The sequence below is a fragment of the Salmo salar genome, chromosome ssa28 (assembly GCF_905237065.1).
Source record: "Salmo salar chromosome ssa28, Ssal_v3.1, whole genome shotgun sequence".
In the NCBI taxonomy this organism is placed as follows: domain Eukaryota; kingdom Metazoa; phylum Chordata; class Actinopteri; order Salmoniformes; family Salmonidae; genus Salmo; species Salmo salar.
In genome coordinates, this window is record NC_059469.1 from 18,263,349 (window position 1) to 18,272,689 (window position 9,341).

General features: G+C 40.5%; 1 pseudogene; it reads left to right on the top strand.

Annotated features, from left to right (window-relative positions):
- Nucleotides 1-1,180: 1,180 nt before the first annotated feature.
- Nucleotides 1,181-8,458, top strand: LOC106589213 (sodium- and chloride-dependent GABA transporter 2-like; annotated as a pseudogene).
- Nucleotides 8,459-9,341: the final 883 nt, after the last annotated feature.

Below are 9,341 nucleotides of genomic sequence, written 5' to 3' on the forward strand. Positions count from 1 at the left end.
ACTTTTTGAGGATCTGAGGACCCATGCCAAATCCTTTCAGTCTCCTGAGGGGGAATATGCTTTGTTTTTCCCTCTTCACGATTGTCTTAGAGTGTTTGGACCATGATAGTTTGTTGGTGATGTGAACACAAAGGAACTTGAAGTTCTTAATACATCTAGACGTTCCGCTAGCGGAACACCTGCTCCAATATCCAATGATAGGCGTGGCGCGAATTACAAATTCTGTCTCTCACTGTTCAAATAGACCTACCATTAAAATTATAGACTGATCATTTCTTTGTCAGTGGGCAAACGTAAAAAATCAGCAGGGGATCAAATACTTTTTTCCCTCACTGTATTAGGTCAAACGGATTTGAGTGGCACACAATTGGCCCAGCGTCATCCGGGTTTGGCCGGGGTAGGCCGTCATTGTAAATAAGAATTTCTTCTTAACTGGCTTGCCTAGTTAAATAAAGGTTAAATAGAACAATTTTAAAAGTATGGCAGCTCCTCTCTCTGCAGGCAGGCATTAGTCTCTACCATGGCCAGTGCAGGATGCCCAACAGAGGGTCAAGGAGCGTGGCCAGTGGGATAACAAAATTGAGTTTATTCTAACTGTGGCTGGTGTTATTGTTGGACTTGGAAATATGTGTAGGTTTCCATATCTTTGATACAAGAACGGTGGGTGTGAGTCAATAGTCTATTTTTAGCTTGTTGGTCAAATATTGAAAACCTTTGAAAGACATATAAGAGTATTTTCTTTAGACTGGGTGAGTGTTATCTCTTTTTTCAGTTCAGTCCCTTTAAATGTTCTTTATAACTTCCAAAATGTTACTTTGAACTTCCAAAATATACTTATGGGTCAGTTTAGTAAAAATTAGAAATACTCTTTCTTCTAAAATAAGCTGTATTTCTTTGATATACGACTTCAAAGGACCAAGAAAAATCTAAACTGAAATTGAGATGTTTTACTTCAAAGTCAGAAAATGGCCTGGACTACATTTTTCAATATTCTCATATATTTAGTTAAAGGCAGGAGATTCTCATTTCCTTTGTTATTTAGCCCACCTGTGGTAAGTTGCAGGTGCCTACAGGGTCAAATTAACCATTCAACCAAAGGTTGGTGTGCCTTGGGAGGACGGCAGTTAGGTTAGGCATGTCACACTTTTATCCCAGTCCTCCCTCTCTTGTTTATACATGAATGGATGATTTGACCCCTGGTCAAAGGTGAGGTCAGGCAAGAAGAGTAACGAGAAGGATTGGTTTGGTTTGTTGTTTAGCTGATATAAAGGTATTTGAAGAAACAAAGAGGAAAAAAAAACAAAAGAAACAAAGCTGCATCCAAATACTTTACACTCTCATAAAATTATTATTTGTTTACTGTGGAATGACCCGTATACCTTTTGACATGGAAATGCCCTATTCACTGTCATAATTTTTTTGGCCTGGTGCCGGGTTACCTTCAGATCAATCTTATCAGGTTTGTGGGCTTAGTAGAGCAAATCAACTGACATGTACGTGCTTGTGAGAGTCTCTGCTTTTTCTATGAATTTGTAGCCCAAACTGTTTGGACGCTACAGACAGAAGTTGGCACATCGGTGGTACCGCCTTCAAATGGTGGGGGTCGTAGAGCAAGACGGAGAACACCATCGTGTTCATGAGAGTCTGATCTTTCCATAGTGGTGTCATATCAGATGCGGAAGGCCGACCTCGGCGGATGCGGTGGATTGATACGCAGCTCATGCAAAAAAACTCTTTAGCTTGATGGGGATTTTTTCAATTATGCTAATTGTATTTTTGTTCCGTTGCGGACATCGACTACAGGGGGTTTAAGTGGTCTATGGTTATGTTAATTAAAGCTTGAGCATGTCCGCTGCCAGTTTTGAAGTCTTTATAAAGGCTTGCATGAAAGCATATCATTAATATTGTAGCGACCTTAACCGAACACTGAGGGACCTTGTCAAGAGGTTACCTCTTGGCGTAATTGTTAAGGTGTTGCTGGATTCACGTTCGAGTCCCGTCTGGGTTATCCCTCGAATTTTCTACATTGGTGTTAGAAATGGAAATGGGGTGGGGGAGAGGCGTGTAAACGTGAGGGACATGATATAGAGAAGAGGTACAGTTGAAGTCGGAAGTTTACATACACTGACGTTGGAGTCATTAAAACTCGTTTTTCAACCACCGCAAATTTCTTGTTAACAAACTATAGTTTTGGCAAGTCGGATAGGACATCTACTTTGTGCATGACACAAGTAATTTTTCCAACAATTGTTTACAGACAGATTAATTCACTTCTAATTCACTGTATCACAATTCCAGTGGGTCAGAAGTTTACATACACTAAGTTGACTGTGCCTTTAAACAACTTGGAAAATTCCTGAAAATTATGTAATGGCTTTAGAAGCTTCTGATAGGCTAATTGACAATATTTGAGTCAATTGGAGGTGTACAAGTGGATGTATTTCAAGGCCTACCTTCAAACTAAGCGTCTCTGCTTGACATCATGAGAAAATCAAAAGAAATCAGCCAAGACCTCAGAAAAAAATTGTAGACCTCCACAAGTCTGGTTCATCCTTGGGAGCAATTTCCAAACGCCTGAAGGTACCACATTCATCTGTACAAACAATAGTACGCAAGTATAAACACCATGGGACCACACAGCCGTCATACCGCTCAGGAAGGAGATGCGTTCTGTCTCCTAGAGATGAACGTACTTTGGTGCGAAAAGTGCAAATCAATCCCAGAACAACAGCAAAGGACCTTGTGAAGATGCTGGAGGAAACAGTTACAAAAGTATCTATATCCACAGTAAAACGAGTCCTATATCGGCATAACCTGAAAGGCCGCTCAGCAAGGAAGAAGCCACTGCTCCAAAACCACCATAAAAAAGCCAGACTATGGTGTGCAACTGCACATGGAGACAAATATCGTACTTTTTGGAGAAATGTCCTCTGATCTGATGGAACAAAAATAGAACTGTTTGGCCAAATGACCATCGTTATGTTTGGAGGAAAAAGGGGGATGCTTGCAAGCCGAAGAACACCATCCCAACCATGAAGCACAGGGGTGGCAGTATCATGTTGTGGGGGAACTTTGCTGCAGGAGGGACTGCTGCACTTTACAAAATAGATGGCATCATGAGGCAGGAAAATTGTGTGGATATATTGAAGCAACATCTCAACACATCAGTCAGGAAGTTAAAGCTTGGTCACAAATGGTTCTTCCAAACGGACAATGACCTCAAGCATACTTCCAAAGTTGTGGCAAAATGGCTTAAGGACAACAAAGTCAAGGTATTGGAGTTGCCATCACAAAGCCCTTACCTCAATCCTATAGAAAATTTGTGGGCAGAACTGAAAAAGCGTGTTCGGGCAAGGAGGCCTAGAAACCTGACTCAGTTACACAAGCTCTGTCAGGAGGAATGGGCCAAAATTCACCCAACTTATTGTGGGAAGCTTGTGGAAGGCTACCCGAAACATTTGACCAAAGTTAACCTGTTGGGGCTAGGGGGCAGTATTTTCACGGCCGGATAAAAAACATACCTGATTTAAACTGGTTACTACTCTTACCCAGAAACGAGAGAATATGCATATAATTAGTAGATTTGGATAGAAAACACTCTAAAGTTTCTAAAACTGTTTGAATGGTGTCTGTGAGTATAACAGAACTCATATGGCAGGCCAAAACCTGAGAAGATTCCATGCAGGAAGTGCCCTGTCTGACAATTTGTTGTCATTCTAGGGCATCTCTATCAAAAATACAGCATCTCTGCTGTAACGTGACAAAAATCCCCAAACTTCCATTTTTCAAACATATGACTATTTCACAGCATTTTAAAGACAAGACTCTCCTTTATCTAACCACACTGTCCGATTTCAAAAAGGCTTTACAGCGAAAGCAAAACATTCGATTATGTCAGCAGAGTACCCAGCCAGAAATAATCAGACACCCATTTTTCAAGCTAGCATATAATGTCACAAAAAACAAAACCACAGCTAAATGCAGCACTAACCTTTGATGATCTTCATCAGATGACACTCCTAGGACATTATGTTATACAATACATGCATGTTTTGTTCAATCAAGTTCATATTTATATCAAAAACCAGCTTTTTACATTAGCATGTGACGTTCAGAACTAGCATTCCCACCGAACACTTCCGGTGAATTTACTAAATTACTCACGATAAACGTTCACAAAAAAAACATAACAATTATTTTAAAAATTATAGATACAGAACTCCTTTGTGCAATCGAGGTGTCCGATTTTAAAATAGCTTTTCGGTGAAAGCACATTTTGCAATATTCTGAGTAGATAACCCGGCCATCATGGCTAGCTATTTTGACACCCACCAAGTTTGGTACTCACCAAACTCAGATTTACTATAAGAAAAATTGGATTACCTTTGCTGTTCTTCGTCAGAATGCACTCCCAGGACTTCTACTTCAATAACAAATGTTGGTTTGGTTCCAAATAATCCATAGTTATATCCAAATAGCGGCGTTTTGTTCGTGCGTTCAAGACACTATCCGAAGGGTAAAGAAGGGTGACGCGCCCAGCGCGTTTCGTGACAAAAAAATGTCAAAATATTCCATTACCGTACTTCGAAGCATGTCAACCGCTGTTTAAAATCAATTTTTATATGATTTTTCTCATAAAAAAGCGATAATATTCCGTCCGGGAAACCCTGTTTTCGTTGTAAGACGAAAAAATAAAAACATGGAGTCGTGCACGCGCCCCCAGTCTTATTGTTCTTAGATCGACCACTATCCAAATGCGCTACTGTTTTTCAATCATGGCCTGCAAAGTCATCAATCAACATTCTGGCGCCTTCTGAGAGCCTATGGGAGCGTTTGAAAATGTCACGTTACAGCAGAGATCCCCTGTTTTGGATAGAGATGATCAAGAAGGCCAAGAAATAGTCAGAGAGGGCGCTTCCTGTTTGGAATCTTCTCAGGTTTTGGCCTGCCAAATGAGTTCTGTTAAACTCACAGACACCATTCAAACAGTTTTAGAAACTTTGGAGGGTTTTCTATCCAAAGCTAATAATTATATGCATATTCTAGTTTCTGGGCAGGAGTAATAATCAGATTAAATCGGGTACGTTTATTATCCGGCCGTGAAAATACTGCCCCCTATCCATAACAAGTTAAACTCGTATTTGTCTTCAATCAAATCAAATGTATTTATATAGCCCTTCTTACATCATCTGATATATCAAAGTGCTGTACAGAAACCCAGCCTAAAACCCCAAACAGCAAGCAATGCAGGTGTAGAAGCACGGTGGCTAGGACTAACTCCCTAGAAAGGCCAAAACCTAGGAAGAAACCTAGAGAGGAACCAGGCTATGAGGGGTGGCCAGTCCTCTTCTGGCTGTGCTGGGTGGAGATTATAACAGAACATGGCCAAGATGTTCAAATGCTCATAAATGACCAGCATGGTCAAATAATTGTAATCACAGTGAACAGGTCAGGGTTCCATAGCCGCAGGCAGAACAGTTGAAACTGGAGCAGCAGCACGGCCAGGTGGACTGGGGACAACAAGGAGTCATCATGCCAGGTAGTCCTGAGGCATGGTCCTAGGGCTCAGGTCCTCCGAGAGAGAGAAAGAAAGAGAGAAAGAGAGAATTAGAAAGAGCATACTTAAATTCACATAGGACACCAGATAAGACAGGAGAAATACTCCAGATATAACAGACTGACCCTAGCCCCCCGACACATAAACTACTGCAGCATAAACACTCAGTACTTCAATGAGGTTTGGATGAATGCAGGAACCCAGGTATTTTTTTCGTACACCGTATGTCTGGGATACCTGATTTCTCTCGGAAGCTGCAACAAATACAACAACAACTGTTACAAGTGAGTCTTCAGTATTAGGGTGTGGGTTTGATTTAGAATTCCCAGTACTGATTTGGCACAGTGAAGATCTTGCATAGTTGGCTCATTCAGCTTTGCCAGGAAGATTTCTGTCACAACATGACATGGTATGTTGTATTACCTCAATTGCCCTGAACGTTAAGCAACTGTATTTAAATCTTATTAGACCCTTGCCAATGACAATAATGTGTGTGAAAGAGGATGGTGACCTAATATGTTGAAAACTTGTTCTGCGATTTTGTGCCTTGCAGAGACTCCTATCTGTGCTTGTTGAACAGTGGTACCAGCTTTGTGTCTGGTTTTGCCATCTTCTCCATACTCGGTTATATAGCTGGAGAACAGGGTATGGACATCTTCGTAGTTGCTGAGTCAGGTGACACTCTAAAGCAGTGGTATCCAAACCTCTCTTTGGGGACACCCAGACATTTCACTATTTTGTTGTAGCCCCGAACTAGCTCATTGATTTACCTAAACTGAGAGAGTGGAAAGCCGAGAGAGAAAAATTATATTTAAGACGAACAGTATCTGGTTTTCTATGTTATCCTCAGCCTCCACTTTAACCATCAGCACTGGCCCATCTGCTTTAGCTGGGTAAAGTAGTCGCAGCTCACACTTCCCTCAACTGACTTTTTTTTAATGCACCTTCACCTTGTCTGCTGGAAGCACTGTCTCGCCTCATGGAATCATCAACTTTGCTGACATACTATTACACATAACAGAATATTTCATTTAATTAGTTCAATTGAATTACATTTGGTACAGAGGTACAGATATACTGTAACGGTTTGTCTTGTTGTTGCCCTACTGCAGGTCCTGGCCTGGTGTTCATAGTGTACTCCCAGGCAGTGTCCCTGCTCCCCTGCCCTCAGTTCTGGGCTGTGTGTTTCTTCACCATGATCATCCTGTTAGGATTGGACAGCCAGGTAAGAGCTCAACACCCACCACACCCTCCACCTAGGTGTCCTGTCCCTGCTGTGTCCCTCCCTCTCCCTTCCCATGTACATTACCCTCTTTCTCAAGTTCTCCAGTTTGTCAGCCTTGAGAGCCTTATGACCTTGGTAACGGACATCTACCCCAACATCCTTAGAAAGGGCTACCGGAGGGAGCTGCTGCTACTGCTGCCTGGTCGGACTCGTCATGGTCACATAGTGAGAGGTCACAGACACAGGTCACCGCTGCAAAAACAGCTCTCAAACTATTGTTGTTGTGTGATGACAGGTAGAAGTGGTTCTCTGATAGAAGAACAAATGAGATTGCGACCTGTTTCAAGCTCCTAGCCAACTTTACAGTAATTTGTTTTTTTTGTGTTATTTTTTACTTTATTCATGTTTCTAGTTTTTAATTACTATTTGTGTACTTGATTTTACATTTTTACTGCACTGTTATGAGCTAGTAACACTAGCATTTTGCTGCACCTGCTACATCTTCTAAACTGTGCACGTGACCAATAAACTTTGATTTGAGGTAAGTAGAGGTAAAATAACTTTAAAACAATCAGCGATGAAAGGGTGTCTAAGCAAGGCTTTTTGTCAAACTAGATATCTCAAATGAGTTGTAATGAATGTCTATTTGGCTGCAGTGTGGCCTCTACATCATCCAGCTGTTTGATCATTATGTGTGCAGTGGTGCCACTCTGCTACTCCTCTCCATATGCCGTCACTCAGTATTGGATGGATATATGGTAATACACCAATATGGAAAACTAACTTCATCACCATATTTATTCTTATTGAAAGTATTTTGTTATAGTTCATAGTTATAGTTCCTTTAACTATCCCTTTAAAAACAAGGAAACTGTTCATGAGTACACCTGTCTGTCTCTGTCCAAGGTGATGAACGTTTCTGTGACAACATTGAGGATATGATTGGCAACAGGCCCAAGTCTCTGGTGAAGTACTGTTGGCTATACATCACCCCTACTATGTGCACAGTGACTTTAGGTCAAGTCCATTTTTATCATTATTTTTCTTACATTTATGGGTATAATTTCACAATTGCAGTTGCTTACAATACCATATGCTATTAATATAAAATAAGATGAGATAAGAACGAAACAACATATTTTGGACATATAATTTCTCTTCCAGGGAACTTTTGGGTTCTCGCCGCTGAAGTACAACCCTCTGAAGTTCAACAACACCTATGTGTACCCGTGGTGGGCCTACGGGGTGGGCTGGTTCCTGGCTATGTCCTCCCTCTCTCTCATCCCCATTAGTCTACAAACTGTACCGAGGCAATGGGAAATTTCTGGCAATGGCATTTTAGTTTTTCTCTTGAATATTTAGCACTTGAAAGAGAATTCTTATTGCTGCTAAATAAAATAAAATAAATTATGACAATCTGATCAATAAGGCTGGGACATTTCATCTGGGCCTGTCTCATAGTTTTTTAACTATTCTGAGATACATTTTGAAGAATACTTTCACTGCAAATTGATATTACTTATATTGATACCGCTTTGCTTCCCCAGCGCCTCGAGGTGAACTGTTGGCCAGCAGATGACCTTCCCATGATGAAGCAGGATATGGCAGGTCTCTATGCTCTGAACCGTGTTACTGACGATGAGAAAACATTCAGCAATAATCTACGGACTGACTGACTGTTCCACTATTAATTTCAGGGTGGTTTCCTGAATATTAAGCCTAGTTCTGGACTAAAAATATTTTTCAGTGGAGATTCTCCATTGAGCTTGTTTTAAGTCCAGGAAACCGGCACTACATATTCTATTTTTACAACTTTAAAAAAGTTTTTTTATTATGTTGTTTTTATTTAGCTTTATAAATAACTTAATATCTAGCATAAAAATGCAAAATTATTGCAAATAATATATATTTTTCTAATATGTCTTGAAATTATCAGTGTGTTGTAGACCAATCGTAAAATTGCTCCGAATAGACCACCTAAACATTTTGTGTATACAGTTGAAGTCGGAAGTTTACATACACCTTAGCCAAATACATTTAAACTCAGTATTTAACAATTCCTGACATTTAATCCTAGTAAAAATTCCCTGTCTTAGGTCAGTTAGGATCTCCACTTTACTTTAACAATGTGAAATGTCAGAATAATAGTAGAGAGAATGATTTATTTCAGCTTTTATTTCTTTCATCACATTCCCAGTGGGTCAGAAGTTTACATATACTCAATTAGCATTTGGTAGCATTGCCTTTAAATTGTTGAACTTGGGTCAAACGTTTCAGATAGCCTTCCACAAGCTTCCCACAATAAGTTGGGTGAATTTTGGCCCATTCCTCCTGACAGAGCTGGTGTAACTGAGTCAGGTTTCTAGGTGTCCTTACTCGGACACACTTTTTCAGTTCTGCCCACAAATGTTCTATAGGATTGAGGTCAGGGCTTTGTGATGGCCACTCCAATACCTTGACTTTGTTGTCCTTAAGCCATTTTGCCACAACTTTGGAAGTATGCTTGGGGTCATTGTCCATTTGAAAGACCCATTTGCGAGCAAACTTTAAATTCCTGAC